This window comes from Platalea leucorodia (genome assembly GCF_965183815.1).
Source record: "Platalea leucorodia genome assembly, chromosome: 5".
Lineage (NCBI taxonomy): Eukaryota > Metazoa > Chordata > Aves > Pelecaniformes > Threskiornithidae > Platalea > Platalea leucorodia.
The window spans coordinates 73,400,668-73,420,553 of record NC_138827.1 but is presented as its reverse complement, the minus strand read 5'-3'; the positions used below and the strand labels follow the sequence as shown (position 1 = coordinate 73,420,553).

General features: G+C 40.5%; 1 protein-coding gene across 1 annotated transcript in view; it reads left to right on the top strand.

Annotated features, from left to right (window-relative positions):
* Window positions 1-19,886, top strand: part of PARD3B (par-3 family cell polarity regulator beta) — a gene marked incomplete at its 5' end in the record, with an annotated part of 288,181 nt that overhangs the window by 241,297 nt on the left and 26,998 nt on the right. The window lies entirely within an intron of this gene.

The window sequence follows — 19,886 nt, the reverse complement described above, 5'->3', positions numbered from 1 at the left end:
CTCTACGATCAAAGGATCTTAAAATATTCTACAAACACTATAGAACCATTACAGATATGCTGTATTCCCTCTTTTACATTTCGGAGTCACACTACACACAGACATACTATCTACCCCACTACTGAAGAGTAACCTATGGTAGAACCAGAAATTAAATCAAGAGTGCCGGATTTTTGGATGCATTAAATAAATGCAACAGCTATAATCTATGGGATCACAACTGTGGCACTCAAGAGCTCCACCTGAGCAGGTTTCAGAGTTGGACTCTCTCTCTTGAGAAGTAATTATAATCAACCAGCATTCAAAAATGTAACTTTGATAAGATGCAATTTATCCTAGATTTGAAATTTTAGTTTAAAAAGAGAGAGAATTATGTTAAAATCTTAAGAATCTGAAAACACCTGAAGTTTGAACTAACAACGTTGGTTTTAATGTCCTCCAGACTATCAGTGTGAATGCTTAAGTGAAATCTTCAATGATTGAGGTCGTAATCCAAAAAAATCCTATGCGAGACTAGACTTCATTGCAATCACAGAGAGACAGAGTTAAAAGGAGTCTTTTTACATAAATTATTGTCTATATTTGTTCATTAACCCAAAAAATGTTGTTGTATATATTATTCTGATTCAGTTACCAAAAGTGTCACCTTCAGCAAAATAATTCTTTCCTTAGAGCAGTTAACTTTAATCTGCTGCCTTAAATTTTGTGACCCAAATTTGGGAATCTGTGTAGCTGCCATTCTTCTTCTGAATAGCTTTTGTAAACTAAAACGAGAATATGCATCAAATGTGTCTTTCTGTTGAAATTGTATGGCATGTTAAGTGTCCTGACAGAGGCCCCAGACTGGGCCAGTGGTACCTCTTCAGCAGCCTGAGGATTTCTACTTCTTATCTGAAACTGATAAAGCTTTATTAATCCTCAGAGGAGGTTGAGATTTATGGTCCAGTGTAGTTTCCTGAGATTCACAAAGGTTTCTTCTAGGTAATCCTTTTTAAGCCTTTCCTATTAGGTATAATGCCCAGAGATTACTGATTTCCAAAGCTTTGCTTTTCCTGTGAGGCAAGTTGTCCTTAATCAGAGCACCTGAAAGGGAGCTTTAAGCATCTCAATCTTGAACTGATGAGTAATAGTGGCACCAGGATTGTTTCTCTTTGTCCTTCCAATGCAGAATATTTTTAAATGTTTTTGTTGTGAGGAATGGCAGTCTGCTCGAAAATCAGAGTTTACCTTGAGGGCTTTAATACTCTGAAGTTTGTTGCTGCAACAGTTCCTCTTGTTGAAGTGGTTTACAAATTTCAAAGACTTCTAGTCTCTTCGCTGCAACAATATCATCCATTGATCCATTCAGCCTTGCTTTCACAGGCGCTGTCTTTCAGTCTGGAAAACATTGTGGCCCCAGCTTGCTCTCTTTCAACTCCTGGCTGAAATTTCTATTCTGACATGTAGTTTTACCCTTAAAATACATATGTTACATCAATCCATTCAGATGGAAAAGAAGAAACAAAAATAGAATCAAAATATTAAAAAGAAAACAAATGTCTCAAAGCATCTTGCCAGCAGAGTCCTCAAGATATTTTATAAGCAATGTAGTCTTTCCCACCTCAGGCTGCTGACCCTCAGCAGTACTGTAGTAACACAGATTGGACAACAGCTGATTTTTTTCCACCTTTACTCATCAGTGAAGAGACATGCTGATGACTAATTGCATAATTGTAAATAAATAAAAAATTACTCTAATCTTCAGGATGTCAGGTCTTTCTTTAAAGAGTCGACAGACAGCTGAGGAAGAGGAGAACCTTCTGGTATAAGTTTTCTTTCTTCCCACAGGAGGTTATGGCACCAGGGAAGCTGCAGCTGGAAAGGAGATGCCGGGTCTCCCTATGTATTTTTAATACTCGATTAGTTCTTTCTGTGCTTTTGTCAGTCAGCTGTTTTACCTAAGCCAGCTTTCCTATAAGATGTCTTTCTAATGTACAGCAGCTGCTGTAATCACTTCCCACCATCTCATGAAACATGCAGATAAGCTGGGAAATAACAGAGGATAATTTGAGAAGACACTATCCCGTCGCAAATCAACAGCCTCAGAAATGGACCCTGGGTCTTGTCCTCCAAAAAAGTATCTGAGAACTCATGAGGCAAATTTCTATCTGATAAAGCTGACATTGACAAGTGGCCTTTAGCTGACACTGTAATGGGACAGAATTTCTAATAGAAGGGGTATTTCTAACAATCTACTTTTTTTAAAATGGGATAAATCAAGTTAAAGTGCAGAGCCGGCTGAAAAGCTAGCATTGTAAGGGAAAATGATCTCATGACAGGCAATTGGGATCCATAAATGTTTTAAAAATAAGGTCAAAAATTCATTTTAAATAGGCCTGCTATTCTCTCATCATCCATTCTTCCCTCCTGCATCCATTTTCCAGTTCTCCTCTGTTCTTCTCATCTGTTGCTGGATGGATTTTTTGCTCTCTTGCGCCTTCATTCTGCTCTCCCTTCCCCACAGTCTGTTCTTTTTCTTTTTGTAAGTAACTGAATAATTCAGTTTAGTGTGTCTCCATAAACAGACACACATATATATAGCACTGTCTGTGCTATAGAGCCAGATCCTTTGAAATTCTTTTCCAGTTCCTCTGTGCTTTGGTTTGTTGTTGAGTTTTGCATCCTTTGGACTCCTCCCCGCCCCCGCCACCCCCCTTTCAGGTTTGTAGCTAGGATAAATGATAAGCCAAATTCTATAAGGTGGATCACAAGGCTTAAAGTAAACCTCAGCTAGTTAACCAAAGGACAGGCTGATGATAAGTATAAATATTGTCTAGGAAAATGAATGCCTGTTGTTGTCAGTGTAATGTGAGATTACCCTAAAATTTTCTGACAGCTAGGGGCTATTGGGAAGTATCAGCACAAGACAGAGTTCAGGCACGTGCATACATACCCATGTCTTTGTGGGACATCAGACAGTAAAAGCGCTCATGAACATATCCTATACAAACCTAATCTGGGTCCACAGAAAGAGGCATAATATGTTTATGTAGTATTATCGTATACTGCAGTATCAGTCAGAACCTGAGAGAACTATGTAAGCAATAAGCTGCAAGAACTTAGAAAGTCTCCTAGGAGTTGAAGGGCTTTTTCATGGGGCACCCTCTTTGGGGGCTTTAGAGTCACAGGCTAATAGCAGATCATGAGAAATAGAGAAGGAGCTGTCAAGCCAAAGCCGTGAAGTTACATCTGCACTTGTATTTAGAGGCATTTAAATAACGAGGAATTAATCATCTATGTGAGGATTTACTTGGATTCTCTTACAGACTTTGTACAAATCCGGTTACTTAAAACATCAATTCTTTCCTTCAGGGTGGCAGTAAATCCTTGAAACTTTGTCTTTTTTTAATGTATGTTCAAGGAGTGCATGTAACACTGGCCACATTGCAAATAGTTCTTCACCTGTTAGTGACCACATCAGCTTCGCTGTACCGAACCTTATGTTAACTGGTTCTAAAAGCTGTTTTCTTATTTGCCGATCAGATTTGCAAGCTGATAAATATCCTAAAGGTATAAGAAAACCTGTCTCTGGATACTAGCGGTGAACATTTCAATTGAAACAAATCTGTTATGTACTGAGTTTTGTCAGTTCCCAGTTGAGAGTATGAAAGAAGAATCATGCTTGTCTGTGTTAAAGGCCAAGTACTTTATTGTGTGCCTGGCAGGGATCCAAGCCTAAAAATCAACCAGAACAAAAAAAAGGAGCGTTAAGAACTGCATTATTTTTCCATAATGTGTCAAAGGGTTCTACGCTTGCTTCAGGATGAATAAGGACCTGTTTGTACTTTTCATGATCAATTAATTCCAGGTTCAGGATGTTGCATTTCAAATAGGTTAGGTTCCCAAAACGCACAGACGTTTGTGTTGGACTGTGGTTAGAAACCAAAATTCCAACTTCTAGAATAATAACATTCCTGTCTTCTAGCGCAATGGGAGAAGCTGACAATTTTATGTACTATGTGAAACCATATAGCAGAAACTGCTGTGAATTCCAGACTTTCTGAGCCCACAGATTATTAGTAGAAAATATTGGGGGGGGGGGGGAGGAACCCAACCAAAAACTTACTCAGAGTATAACTGCTTTGATAACCATGGATCGGAAGTATTTGTGTATATGTTATTAGAATATTAAGTAAGAGAGTATGTGAAACGTTTTATTAGGATGTATGACTAACTTACCAATCAAGAACTTTTTATGGTCACTATTTATCTCTGTATGAGGAAGGTTTCCGATTGGGGTGTATTCTAAAGAGCTGTTCAAACTAAGCAGAGAGATTTTGAAATTTACAGGCTGGCTTTTGGGGGTAGGTTTGGGGGGAAATTATTTTGGAGAAATCCCTGCCAAACCTCATGTGAAAAATAAACTATTCCAAATGGCACTTGCAAGGAGAGCCAAATTCAATTCCATTAATACTAGTAATAAAGAGTGACTCTTATAACTTGTTTGGAGTCATTCCTACTTACACAAAGGTTGAATTTGGCATAGATTATCTGAACCAGAGGGGAGCCTGAAATGCTCATGTCTTCATGCTAACACTATGTACACACTCTTATTTACAAGGGAAACAGTTCTGGTGCCATATGTCATCTTATCAAAGCCCGCTGGTACTGTTTATACCCGACAATATTATGTGAATTCCAGAAATACATCATGCCATCTATTCCACAAGGTATCTCGTCACACAGCTGCTTTTTATTGTATTTCAGCACAGGGGGGTGACTCTGAGGAGGACAAATACTAAGCATTTCTCTTATTTTGTACAAGTAGTTGAAGGAAATAAGACAAAAACATGCGGTGCTGCTGGGCTGTGGCCGTCCTTGCAGGCTCGCAGAACTGAGAGGTTCCACATTAACACATATGCCAGCGGTCGTGTCCCTTGCAGTTAGGAGAGGTTCTTCTGATGTTGCCCAAACGGAGAACTTGAGTGGGGCATCACGGAGATCATGACAGCTGCCACAGATCATGTTGATGTGATATGAAGGGTCCTAGAGGTTTTCTGTTGTATGTATTTTTCCTGATTTGCCAATATGTTTAGGGAGGCAAGAAACAAACGTTTTAACTGGTAATTATATTGATGAGGGGAGTTCGTGAACAGGCAATCCATGCTATATAGTATGTTGAACAGCTAACTGCATTTGTGCACATAGACTGGCCACAGCTCTGCAGATTTTATCCCTTGGGGCACAGTTGAATGGCCACAGAAATAGCCTTTTCAGAGCTAGGCTGTAATCTGGCTTCACTGCAGTTCTGAGCAGCACAGTAGCTGGGTCTTTGCAATTTGCTTCGTTTTTGGCAAGCTTCTGCCAGTATAGGCTTTAAGAGTTTTCTGTCTGCTTGTTGATCACTCCATAGATAGGTGACTGTGTGGCTGCTTTCCCTGAGCACGTGCACACACTCTGTCAAATCTCAGGCCAGCTTCACGTGGGGAAGGTGGAACAGGATTGAGATTTTAACACCGAGTCTTCGCATGTGGGGTTGCTAAAGCTAATACTTTGCACTTTGAACCTTCCCTTACCCTCAGTGATACGTACTTCTCCATGACAGCTTAGTCCCGACCCCTAGCAAGTCAGCACCCCACATACCATAGAATCAAATACAGCTGCTCATGGGTCTGACTACAAGGCAGGGGAAAGTAGGTTTCCTTTTAAAATTGACCTCCTCTTCCTCAGGCCATTAGTAAGAGGCCTGCTTCAACTTCTGGAAAGGGGCCCCAGTTACAACGCTCATTTTTTAATCACAAGACAAGTCTGTAATGCCATTGAAATTCATGTCTGAAGCTAAGCATGCGCTTAGGTATTTATTAGATCAGGCCTGGAATCGGGCCTCAAACTTGACCCCTTCTTAAGCACAAGCTTTTGCCTTTACTACCAGGTATCTGGTGCATTTATCAAATAGATGCTGACACGGTTGACTTCTTTTTGAATTCTCACAGCTTAATCTCCCTGGGTTACGTTCTTGTTCAGTGTGTTGCTGATTAAAAAGAAATCTCTTCCCTAAAAAATACTGATGATCCAAAGAGTTGCCTAGCTACTGTTGTTCCAGACAGCACCCTGTTTCCTAAAGATGCTGGTCACTGTCCAGCTCTGCCTGCTAGGGGTAACATCCCGCTAAAACAGATAGCAGTTTTGACAAAGGTCTGCAAAATTTGTCCATTTAACATAATGGAAAGCAGAATGACCTCAGTGAGGCAAACAGCAATGGTTGCCCAGCGTGCGCAGAACAGGGTCGAGCTTGAAAGAAGCTGGGTCAAGCAATACAACTATGTCATTGAGGCTGTTAGAGAGTACAGACCTTTTATTTGTTATAGTTAAGTATGTGACAGAAGCCAACTGAAATAATAGACTTTTGATTACTTTTGATTTCTGTATTGAGTTCTTCTATTGTATATCTGTGCAGCACTTCTCATTATTGCAGCACAAGATCCGAGGTGGAAGCCTTGGGTCTTGAGTTTTGCTGAAGTTCCTCACTGCAAAATGCATTAGCAGAACTGCTTGTTAAATTTCATCCTAGGCGCAGTTTAAGCAGTCAGGGTGTCCGTGCTCTGGCTACGCTGTTGTCTTGCAGTTAAAAAACACTAAAAAGTTCAAGATTTTTTCACAGCCAAGGTGTGAAAAGTAATTAGAATGTATCACTGGGTGCTGGGTATAAGCAATTATCTATGAATATATAAAGGCTTTATTTTTCTCAACAAACAGGCAACATTGTTATAATTATTTAAAATGAAAAAGAAAGTCACTGACTCAGACATGGAGAGATTGGGCAGATAACTTTATTAGTTCCCAGTCTAAGGTCTGTAGTGCAGATGCTAATCTAATATCAAGACTGCATTAAAATAAAGTACAAAATATGGGAGAAGAGAACTCCGTTTACCCTGTAAGGCTGGTGCAGTGCATTACTTTGGCTTTTCTGCTCCAGGTCAGCTCTTTTCAACTTTCAGCCTCAACTCTGGCTGTTAAAGAACGCTTGGAAAAAGGAGCGCTAGCGCCTTCTTTCTTGCTCAATACAGGATCCAACTGGAACGCATTCCTTTTAGCGAATGTGCTGAGTTTTGAGAAGTTCTGCAAAAGTTAGTAATCAATTTCATTTTTGTTTGCATTTGGTTTTTTAAACCTTCTTTAATGTTCTTGCTTTGTTTAGTAAATTGAATTTGTAAGCAGGAATTTCCCAATGCAGAAGGGTGTCTGATAAAATACTGGCACTGTGCAAGCTAATCTGAAGGGTTGATTTTGATTTGATTTTTTTAGTGTTTTTGAGACACTTGCTGTGCAACTGTATTTATTAACAATAAGAGAGCAAGAGCAACAAATACTGTTGTCTGTGGTTTTGCTGCTTTTTCTTCATCACATGGCCTGGCTGCTGTGTTAAGTGTCATGTTGCCCAATATTAAGTAGAGCCATTCCAGCTGAACTGTGTGTCATAAGTCCTGTATGATAGGAGATATTGAGTTTTCTGTAATCCAGGGGCTATTGAGATGTCTGCCTTCCAAGCGGAAATATGAGTTCTGACCCTCCTGCCTCCAAGACGGTCCTGCTATTCAAGGCAGATGATATGTGAATAATCCAGTGTCCCAAAGTAGCACAGATTTCATAAAGTAGTATATCAAATTCAGCATGTGTGTTGTGAATGCGTACAACTAAGCAAGAGGACAAATACTTCTATCTCTTCTAAAATGCAGTCTGGTCACCAATTGTAAGATTTTTCTGGGTTTAGTCCACTCATCTGTTTTCTTTCCAGGCTGGAAGTAAAGATTGTCAAAATTACTATTGCAAATAATGCACTCCTCTGTTAGGAAGACCAGTGCTGCACGTGGCAACAAATAATGGCAGTGGCTCTCAAGGCACATGGACCCTGGGGAGGCCTGGACCGAATGTATGCTTTACACCATCAGGTATTCCAGGAAGAGTCAGAGTAGCAGATACCTAGAGTGAAATTATGACTTTGAAGTTATGATATGTCTCAAAACAAAGTGAGCGAATTGGGATTCTGAGGAGATCCAAAGTTTCTTGTATTGCAGTAAGCATGGTTATATCAAATGATATTCTATACTTCATGATTTGCTGATAACTCCTTCATGATAAGATAAAAATTTGTAATGTGAAATACATGCCTGTGCCTTCCATCCTTGGTCTGTCATCATCAAAACAAAGTCATTCTGACAATCTAAATTCAGTCTTTCCTGTGGAATGATTATAGGGGAATTCAGCAAAATGCTATCTAGTGGTACCCACCGGTGGATCAGTATTAACATTTACATTTGCATTTGAAGCTAATTTTCAAAGTATTTCTCCTAATTTGCTAGGAAGATACCTGTCAGGTTAGTAATTAAACTGTAATTTGGTCACTGAGGTGTTTACATGGATTAATAGATCTCTCTCTTGAGCGTATGCTCCTGGGTTTGAAATAATAGCTATACTGCGTGGTAGCATGACCCCACTTGAGTTTCACACACACATGCACAAAATCAAATTCCATCACATTTTAATGCAAATTTTACCTTTGCAAATGATGGCCTGAAAAGAATGAGTTTCCATGGTAACCTTAGGGAACACATAACCTGTTTATCATAACTTCTCCATGAAGCAAGACAGGGGGTGGGGAACATGCTTTGATGTCAGCTATATTTTTCTGTAGACAGCATTCTGCTGTAGCACATAGGGAATTTACCAAAATGCTCCCATACTGTCCTAAATAAACTTTTTTCGCTTTCTTAGAAACAGAAGCAGTCATATGGAATAGCATAGGAGGGAACTGCAATAGGCAGTATTCAAAACCATTAACTGACTTGCAGCTCCTGTCTATAGTTTGACAACTAGGTCAACATTTTGAAAGACCAATCACAAATTAATACTTAAAGCAGATCTCTTCCATCACTTTCTCTCTCCTCGCTTTCTCTCCGTGCTTTACATTTGGCCCTCAGGTATCCCTGCTGCCTTTCAAAGGCACTTTAAGTTTTTTGTTTTCTTGTTCTTCCACTTCACTGCTGAAAGTACTGTTTGAAAAATGCCTTGAAATATCTCTGAACTTCTACATTGTGGAGCTACCACAGAAAAGAATATATTGATTATACTTCACATTCAGTGCTGACTTTCAGAGTTGAGGTGGCGGCTTCTAGAGCTGCCATTAGCGAGGAGTGAGTTTGATGGCTGCAAGCATCTGCAAGGTTGTATTTTTCCTGCAGATGCACAGTAACTCCTGGCTAAAGGAAAGTATGTCTGCAACATTTTTTTAAGGTCATTAGGAGTAAGGAACAGATGTTGAGGTTTTTCAGAATGCTGCTTTGAAGTGCCATTTAGGAGTCAACTGACAAGGCTGACCCTATAGGCAGTGATTTTTGGGACTGGAACACAGAGGAACCATTGCCCACAGTTACCCATCTGGTATCCATCTGGTACCAGCAAACAACAGACAGTACCAAATCACAGAGAAACTCTACCAACTGCTAAATTGGTATCAGCAAGCAAAGAAGGTCGCCACCCAACAGCAGTTGCAAGCAGGAGAAACAATGTCTGTAACATTTACAGACTGGTATCTGAAGATCCGGAGGAACCTGATGCCATAGCATATGGAAAGCAATTCCTCTCTCTAAGCCTGCTTATGCTGATGTTGTTTGCTCAGTATTAATCCAGGTTTGGGATTTTTTTTTTTTTTTTTGTTAACCATATTGAATTTGCAGTGTGGAGAGCTTTTGTCATGATGCCATTGAGAGAGCGCCTCTCTTTAGTGGCATCTATGTTTAACAGGATTAAGGTGGATTTAATACCCTGTGCTACAGACTAACCATTCAAATTCTAGGAGTACTGTTCCAGAGTGGTGTCAAATCACAATGGAGGGACTTGAGGTTAACTTTTAACTCTGTGACAATTTACTCTTTGCTGTTTTTCTTTGATGTGAAGTCTTCTTGGGGAGAGCTGTGGCAGCGGGTTGTTTCCCAATTTTATTGCCATCTTCCTCCTCTTCCCTTTGTTCATTTCCCCCCTTCTTCCTCCTTTTCTTCTCTTGAAGCAGTGTGCTGGTTTGTACAGTAGCTAAGTGTTTAGAATGTAATAATACAACAGTGAGAGATTTACTGCCTCTAGGCGCTACCCCTTCTACTCGTGAGGACCTCCAGCAAGGCATGATTTTATAGACAATGAAAGGCTCGCTCTCCCCTGTGAAGCCGACTGCCTGCAGGAAGCTTTTCACTGTCTATTTCCACTACTTGCTCTGCAATTTAGTTCCATGCCCTGCTATTTCCCCCTTCCCTCCCTCTTTCCTTCCCTGACATACACGTGCATATACCCCCTGCGTACACATTCGGCACCAACACCAGATGTAGGTAGATACGGCAAAATAGCATTATCTCAATGTGTGCGTTAAAAACCTCAAAAATACCCCAAACATTTTCGTTTTGCCATCCTCATCATAAATGGAAATATTGATCTGTCCCCTGTTTGCTTTCCAGGTACTGACACTGTCATTTCATTTTCCCTAAAAGGAACACAAGCTCATAGCTGTGCTGCAAAGCGTGGCCGTTACACCCTGGCATTGGTGCCAAGAGCTCTGCTGACTTAGCTAGAGAAAGATGCTGAAAGCCCCTGACTTTGAAAGAAAATTCAATTCAATTTACTTCATACAGTGTCTCTCATGAAGTATTTCAAAATGCCTTATATCAGGAGATAACATAATGAGAAAATGCTTTAGAGAACTGAGTATTCAGATAGCAAGACAAAATGATACACAACAATAAACTGGAGTAAAAGAAAAGACGACTGTCATTTAAAAGCAGTAATCATCTGGATAAGTAGTCTTGTAAACTAATTACAGTGAGAAGAGAAGCAAAGAATGCAAGACTGGGAGGAACAAGAAGCGGCTTAGTTTCAAACAGGCTAAGGCAGAGGACTGGATTCATAGTGGGGAGGAATTGTGCAGAGTATTGTAGAACTACTACAGGAGATCTGCTTTAGGAATGTATTCACATGTATGTACTGTGTATGCTGTATATTGCATCACAAGTGTATCTCAGTGACAAGTTAAGTTATTCTCTCTAGTGGCTTCGAAGAGATTAATTACATTGGCCTGGTTCAGTGGAAGAGCAATTGAAATACCCTCCTTGTAGTTGGAAAGAATCAATGCTGATGGGTGCTAAGGGTTTTTTTGTTTTGCTGCTTTTAAGTTTTGCTCTCATCTCAAGGGCCTCTGTTTGCCTCTACTCTGAGAATAGGTTTGCGATTGAGGGTGTCACAAATCTGGTGCTCGTTAAAGACAATTAAGAGGTAGAATTAACCAAAACATATTATACGACTAATGGAAAAAGAAGCCACCCACAGAGACGGACACAGGCCAGGAAATGATCTCATTTTGCATGGTCACAGGAAACCATAGTCCTCCAGCACCAGGGATCGGGGGATCGCAGAGCTAGGGTTCAGAAGGCAGAATATTATCTTTGTGGGGCTGTGCAAAAACACTTTGCAGTTTTGGCTTCACCTCCATCTTTGCTATTTTCTCTCTACTTGGTGTTGCAAGATACAGCAAATGCTGAGAGCTTGTTTTCTACTAAGCTAAGGCAATTGCCATGTTTTTAAACTGTTATGGGAACAGCCTGTTTCCCTTTTAAAGTTCCCATCTGTGTTTGTATTTCCCTCAGTCTATTGCCTTTATAGAGAATTTTCCGCTCTCTCTAAATCTAAACCATTAGTTTCACCTCCTTGAACAAGAGGTAGGAGGAAAAGTAAATCCTGAGATAATCAGCCCTGCTTAATTCCAGCATGGAGCACTGCTGTCATCAGTGTTCTGGTGTTCATTGCATAGGGAGAAGGGACAATGAATGTAAGTAAGTACATTTGTCTGTGTGCATGTATATATGTGTACGTATGCGTGTATATCTGCATAGAGAGAGAGACAGAAGGGGAGCATTTAATTGCCTAGCAATCTGACCGAGCAAGTAGTGTTCTGATTGCATACAGCTGATTTTCTAAGTGAAAATTTTCAAAACTACTCAACAGCAAAACCAAGATCATCAGTGACTCTGGAGTGTGTATCTGTGTTTCTTATGGGGAAGAGGAAGGATGGTTTGATTACTATCTCTTTTTTCCTTTAGACAAAGATGTTTTTCTCACCCAAGGGAAATGCATTCTAGCAGCATGAACATAACTATTAATCAACACTTAAGCAATAATCAGTGAATGAAAAATGATGACCAGAAACTGAAAATGTACTTGCATAGCTACTTTGGTGCTTTTCCTTTGAGATCATGCCCTTGCATTTTAACATGAACAATTCTTACAAAATTAGTGCTGATATATTCCAAAAGGCAGTGATTTAAAAAGCCAGCTCTTATTCTTCACTTAATAATATCTTCATGTATCATTCACTGTTAGTATTTTTTTTTTTAAAGTAAATGTTATAAAGCTACCTCGGTAGTCCCTGAGATAGATCCTCAATTGATGTGAACCAGTAATATCTTACAGGGTTACTTCAGAGATGGAGATGCCGAGGTGATCATCACTAGAATGCTGCATTCAAATGTGTGAAGACGTGTTCAGGATACAGAGATATAAATGTTTTTCTTGTGTATTTTCACTCAAAAAGAAGATAGAGCCACTGAGAGATGCAGGTGTATGTCAGCTTTGGGAATGCCTCCAAGAGGAATCAAATGCTATTGAAATTAAAACAAACCACCCTCATCAGTATTTAGCATGCTTTCCTGAATCAGGGCCAAGGTATGTGGTAGCACTCAGCAGAAACCAAGGCTGTGAGACTCTACTAGGAGTGCAGCAATACCTTCCTTTAGCTCTTCAAGATGTTTTTTGACAAACTTAGTCACAGTTCTAATAGCATCAAGTGTTCTTTGGAATAATATCAAAACCAGACTAGTATAAAATGCTTGAAGTGAGCATGTGGTTAACAGAAAGAAGCCTCAACATTCCCTGTGACTGAGCCCAGAAAACCGAACTTTAAGAGTCTACGAGATCATGACTCGGTGATTGGGCTGTGAACAGGCACCTATGGGCATCTGTTGATTCACCTTGCCAGATTATTTACCCTGTATTTTCTGTTGACAAGAAAATAGAAAAGTTTAAATTAGTTGCCAGACTACCCAAAACAAACTTTGGAGGCATCAGACCATGATTTGAGAACCTCTAGCAATTATACTCCCACGATGTCTGTAAAATGGAGTGGGAACAGGAACGCAAGGTTTCTTCAGGACCTGCTGGGAAGATGCTACTTCCTTCCTTATTCTTGAAAACTGTCCCATGAGCAAGTTTGTAACAGGGAAGTTGAAAGTGCTCTCTCTCCAGTGGTGGAGGTGGTTGTGAGAGTTCCCATGGAACTTCATCTTGGTTTGCCAGTGCAACCACTTAGTGAAGAAAAGCACCAGTAAGAATATCAAAAAGAAGTATTAAAGGTGCTGTCTTATATCCAAACAATGGTACAGCAGCACCGATGGGCTCGTGTAACATTAGACGCTTCTTTGAGGACTGCTTCTGTCATTAAAATCAATGCAACTTAATTAAAGCAAATTATAGATAGATACATCTATAAATAAGATATTAAAGTGTGCTGCTGAATATGATAATTGCTGCATATTTAGCAATCAGCGTGTGTGTTCTGCTTTTGCCAGGAGGGATTTCTTTCAGTGGAATCAATGGAGCTTTATTAAAAACCATCCAAATTAGAGGGAGAAATGATGAGTGTTATAATAACGCAAAATCACTGTTTCAACTTTCATTGCAAAACCAGGAAAGCAAAATACATCCCTCTTTGTGTATGTAAGGAAAACATCAGGAAAATTCTTTTGAATTGTGGACACTGGTAGAATTTTTAATTTTTACCTTTTGATGCAAAACATAAAAAAGCTGGATGGAGGAAAACATGTTTTCTGTGGAAATGCTGGAGGTCTTGGAGGGTGGGATAATTAGGATATCACGGCAGTAAGGAATTAAGATGACCCCTTTAATCAACTTCCTCCATTTCACGTGGAACATCCAGTTCACTGCCTTACATAGCCCACCTCTGTTTTAACAGCTAAAGAAAGTGTTAGTGAGTCAAACTGTGCACTTAAATTGCACTTGCAGTCCCTAGAACCAGGCAGACTGCTGAAATGCAAAAAATAAAATGGGTGAATTTTGGTGCTTCACCTGTGTATGAAACATTGAGACCGGGGTGGGGAACAAATCCACTTTTACCTCTCTCCGTTTTTCTTCAGTTTTCACTTAATTGAAAACAAAAACCAACTGTGTCTCAGCAGAGGGGAGACCTGAAGGTTAAGGGGCAAATTCCGTTATACCACGGCTCTTTTTGGCATGCTGAATCTCAACCCATGTGATTAGAAACGCTCACAGACAAAAGAAGAGCTTTGAGAACAGAGGTCAAACCAGCATCTGAATCAAGTCCTTTAACAGATGATCACAAGACTATTGAAAAATGTACTAAGCAATGTAGCAGTTCTATGTGCCATGTTTATACACAGACTTCCAGGCAAAAAGCGGAACTGGGTGGCATTTTCAAAGCACTTGAGTGATGGCAGAGCACATGCCTCACTCTGCAGCCTTCCTAGGATGGCTCCTGTCTTACAGCGCATGTCAGTCATACAAAATACAATGGTAGTATCACACCATTTTTTATGAGGAGAAAACCACAGTACGCAAGCTCAAGTGACTTTCCTGAACGTACACAGTGAATAAGTGAAAAAGTTAGGAGTCCCAGGACTCCTGTCTTCATAAGCTCTTCCTGATCTCACATAATTTTAAGTAAGTCAGGCACGACTCAAGTGGAGTGAGCAGTGTTTTGCACTCGGTTCACAAACATGTAGCTAAAATCACATCAGCCTTGATGAAGTTATGCTATTGCCGTTTATCTAGTGGACAGAACACACTCCTCATTTTCTTTCTGATCTTAATGATAATTGAAATGTTTGGAGGATGCTTATTGTTCAGCAGTGGGGAAAACAAAGGGTTAAAAAGAAAAATTAAAAGGGCAAAGGAAATGTTTCGCCTATAAGTGAAAAGTGAGTAAGCCTGAATGCAACACCCACTGTGTATTTTCCTTTTTAAGAGTGTGAAACTTCTGACTCTGAGCTCTGGGTTTTCTATAGCTAGTTAAGAAGCTTTGAACAAATTTTTTAGCAAACTGATCTCTGCAAAGATGATCAAAGTTTTCGATGCGCAGCTCTAAATAAAATACCTGTAGGAGAAGCAATGGTGAGTGCAACTTTCTGAGACAGCCACCCTGAAAATGTCTCTGCATCGTTCTTTACCTTATGAGCAGTACCCAAGGTCTTGGGTCTTCAGCCTGCTGAAGATGGGATGGACCTGGAGCAGGGAGCTCGAGTAGCTCAGGTGGGAATTTGTGAGAGGAGGTAGAGCCCCAGGCGAAAACACACTGTCCTGCCAAATGTGTCTCCACTGCTAGGAGCAGGGAGGTGCTGCTGGCTTCCATTTGCAGCGTGGTAGATCTCACCTTGAGCTGTGTGTGAATGCACAAGAAAAAGTTGATTCTGGCTTTACAAAGCTTAAACTTTAAAAGAGATCGCTATAGTTGTTATTGTTCATACTGGAATGGGTCTCCTGTCCCAAACACCTTGATCCATATGAAAAGGGCAAGAGAGGCTTTCCTGCTAGCAGCTAGTCTTTTAGCCTTTAACAAATGCTCCAGGAGGAAGGCAGTGAAAGGCAGGTGAGGAGGGATGAAATGCAGTGTCTCCTGGGAAAAAACATGGCCTCTTGCACTTTTCTGCACAGTTTTAAAGGTAGTTTCAAGCTTCAGGATGAAGTAAATCCTTTCTCTGCTCTTAAAGCATTGTTCTTCTGCAGCCCCAGAATTTTCCTGTAGGCAAATCCTAGACTTATTTCAAGATATCTGCCTGCAGGTATTCTCTATTTATGCCTTATAATTTATTTGCAAATATTTGAATGCTCTAAGATATTTGTTTCTGGCTTGATTTACATGTGCGTGTTCACATCACCTTTTTTATTTTTTTTCCTGAGAAGTTTTCCTAGGGTGAATTGGCAGGTTAGAGATATTTGCTGCTAGATTCTCTCTTTCGTGTATTGGAAAACTCCTCAAGGTGCCCTGCAGTTAGTATATTTGCCAGGGACATAGCTTGCACTGACACCTGCACAGCTTTTGTTTTCTCTTTTTCTTTACAGTTGCTTTCCCTTTCTGTCTGGTTTGGGTCTGCATGGGAAACGTGAAACAATGAATCTTTCTACTGTTTTCTGTCTTGAAACAAATGCGGATGCCATTTGTGCAAGGAAGCGGAGGGAGCCTTAGCCTGCGCTCATTCTTCTCTGCCTTTTGGCCCTTCACGTTGGTCCCCTGCTGAGGGCTGTGGACTTAGAGAGAGGAGAGCAGCACGCAGTGCCCACGCAGTTCTCCAGTCTGCGCATACCCCAGCCAGGTTCTGCCGCTGGGGGCTGGCAGGGGTTTAATTAAAGATGCAGAGGTGTCATAGGGTTTTTTCTGAAGTGACGTATTTCTATCGTGAAATCTTGTTTGCCAATGGAAATTATTGGTAAAAAAAAAAAAAAAGAGACTTGAACAACAAAAATGTTACTAGCTATGTAGAAAAAATGCCTTTCTGGCACACAGAAAATCCTGACCATGAATCATGTGGCATTGAGCTATATGGATGTGATGTCTTGCCCATTTGTCTGGTACCTTGTCTCCAAGTGTGGCCGCTGCTGCATGCTTCAGAGAATTCATCGGGATTCCCAAAGGGGCGATTAAGAGAATAACCTGCTGGTACAGAGGTTTCTGCCTGCTCTCCCTTTCAGGGAATGGCTGGCTCTTTGAGGCTTTACTCTCTTCAACCTGTCAAAGGCTTTACTGTCTTCTGCTAACCTGATGCTAGTTGTTTTGATTCATATGCATATCCAGTGTATTCATCTTCCGTTCTACAAAGGGCTTGGCCATACTGATACTTTGCAACAGTTAAGTTTCAGGAATTGTTTGTTGTTGGTTTTTTGATAAAGATAGCGTTTCCTTTCCTCAGTTTAAGCATGCTGCTCTTTTAATTGCACTGATGGGATGATGGCTGTTTCTGTGTTTATCTCTACCCCGTTATTTTTGCATATTCATGTTTTGCTTGTTAGTTGAGGCCGCTCTAGACTAAGAGATATCTCTTCATAATGATGGCTCTTATTTAAGTTGATGTCGTTAATTGAAACCCTAAAAATATGGGAGCGTGTTTTGGATCATTCTTTCTGTTGTTCATTACCATACATTTGTGAAACGTGTATTTCATCTGCTGTTGTGTTCTCTCTTTACTGATTGGGATGTTGGTCTCAAAAGCTCTTCCAGCCACCTCCAATACAGACTCAGCTAAGTAATGCACCTTCTGTCAACTCCTGCACCTCACAGGTTGCCTCGTGGTCAGCGTCCATTTGGCTTTGATAGGACTTCCAGGTTTTAATCCTTTTTATTAAGGTTATTGTTTGCTCGCCAAAGTATTTTGTGATTATTAGCTATGCGATTAAAACCTCCGCACCTGTACCGAGGGCCAGCTGCGTACGTCCTGCTTCAGGGAAGGAGGAGAAGCTGGAGTATTTTGATCTTGTTAATTAGTACCTTTCACACCGATTTTTAGCTTAGTTTGTTGTAAAAGACAGCAAGGAACCCTTTGCTTTGACTCTCTCTGAAACATAAATAACTTTTACGAGGGAGGTGTTTCCATTTTCGCAGTTTCTCTCTTCATTGGGGTAGTATTTTATTCCAGGCACCATTTTGCTGGTGGCTGAGTGATGATATGTTTTTACTGTCGCGTGGACAGATAGAGAAGGGAAAGGAGAAGAAATGGCTGAGTCTTTAATTAGCCCTGCAGAGCCAGAGCATGCTTTTCCAGTGCGTCGGGGGTTTTATATAGGGTGTGGAGACTCAGCTGCTCGATGGATCCAAATTAGCAAAATTGTGTATCCACCGCCAGGGTGTTTCTATGGCAACTGTCTCTCAAATCATATATACAAACAGACCTGGCGGGGGGTATCGCCTTCTATTTGGTCTGTAGGAAACCATCTGAAAAGGGGTGTTTGCAGGCTGCAAAAAGGCCTTGCGATGTAAATATTTTTTACTTTCTGGTGACTGGTATAAGTTTTGGGATCACTGCTCAATGCTGGCTCAATTCTGAATCTGTTTGTGTTATTGCACATTGACTGGCTGCAGTTACTCCTGCTAGGTGTGAGAGTGATCACCAGGAAACTTGCACAGGCTTGCGAATGCACAGAGTTACCAGGCGTATCCTTTAGCTCGTAAACATCTTGCCGCTGCACATAATTAATAGCCTATCTACAGCCACACAGGTAGACCGTACTCTATGTGGCTTTTGTGCCGAGCGAACCAAATTATACGTTCATTTCTTTTCTCCTCGTTCTTCTTCACAAACCAGCAGAAATCTGGAGGCTCTTTTCTCACTGGCGTACCTGGTGAATTAATGGAAATTATCAACCTGATCGAATTAGCAGTGTAAGAACAGCCGAAGTGGCTGTGACTTGCTGCCTAAGTGACTCTATCTTTATAAATTCCCTCTACATGTCACTTTTCCTGGCGGGGAAAAAAAATGAATGATCCATATAGCTTACTGCCCTCTTTTTGAAATGTAGGGCAATTGTTATTTTTTGCCCGTCCAAAGTCAGGCACTGCTAAAGCATGGGTCATTTCAAATCAGAGGTGGTTATTTCTTGTGGCCATCAGTTCCGCAAGGACTCCTTTCTGTTTTGAGTCTGATAAAGGGGAGTTAGCAAGAGGCCTGTGCTAAATAATTTTTTTCACTTATGAGTATCTTGGATGTTTAGTGAGTGGCAAGGTGCATAACAGTATTTGTCTAGAATAATTCCTACGCTTGCCTAGTAGCTCCAAGGGATAGTGCCTCTCTTTGCATTGGACTTGGCTTATGTGATGGGTCCACAAGAGACGGTGCACAGAAATTGTAAAGGTAGGTAAGACTTACTACACCTGAGTGCACAACCTTTCCCATTGTAGAAGCTTATACATCTCTTCAGTGAAAACGGCGTATTGTGCATAAATTACAGGACTGACAGAAATGTATTCTAACCTGTAGAATGTGAAAACCATGTTAATTTTTGTTTGTTTTCTCTTTTTATAATCAGGCATTTGCCAAAAGCTTGGTGTGATTTATTCTTTTCTTTTTAATGAATTGTTAAAAATGTTTGAAAAGGCATTAAATCTTCCTTTCTGCTATTAATCTGTAAAAGGGGAAGGGGATTTTAAATGGCCTCTTAGTATATTGCTTTATAAAACTGCTGATTCTAGCAGCACCGGAATAGGAATACATACTAATGTAGGAAACATTGAAGGCAGTCAGAGCCTCCTGCATTTATGGAGGAAAAGACTAATAGCTCCATTTTAACAAGGCTCTTAACACTTTGGGCCATCAGCAGGCATTGAGTGAGTGAAATTGGGAGAGCTCCTGTGTGCTAAAAGCATTGAAGTTCACCGTTTTGTACCCCAGTTGGAGCCTTCCTGATAGAATTGTGCTCTCCAGCCAACTCCAGTTGCCATCTTGAAAACAAACCAAGTAGCAAGCTGGCATTTTGACTGAGTGCACTAATGCTTCACTTCTGAAATGGTACCAGAGCATGATAAATGCACTTAACTCCCAGCTGGATACTTAGCTTTGCAGTGGCATTAGGGAAAGTTTCTGGATTTGTGTTAAGAATGAAAGCAAAGCCTGTTTATATCACGTTTTATACTTGAGCAAAACACACAAGTGGAGAAAAAACGGCAAACTTGGTACTAAGATGCTAGCTTTGATTCAAGTAGTTAAGCCACTGGAATCAGAAGGGGTGTGCTTAATTAGATTACGTCCTCATGTTAACTGAATTCTAGGAGGAAGGCCAGCCAGGGAAGGAGA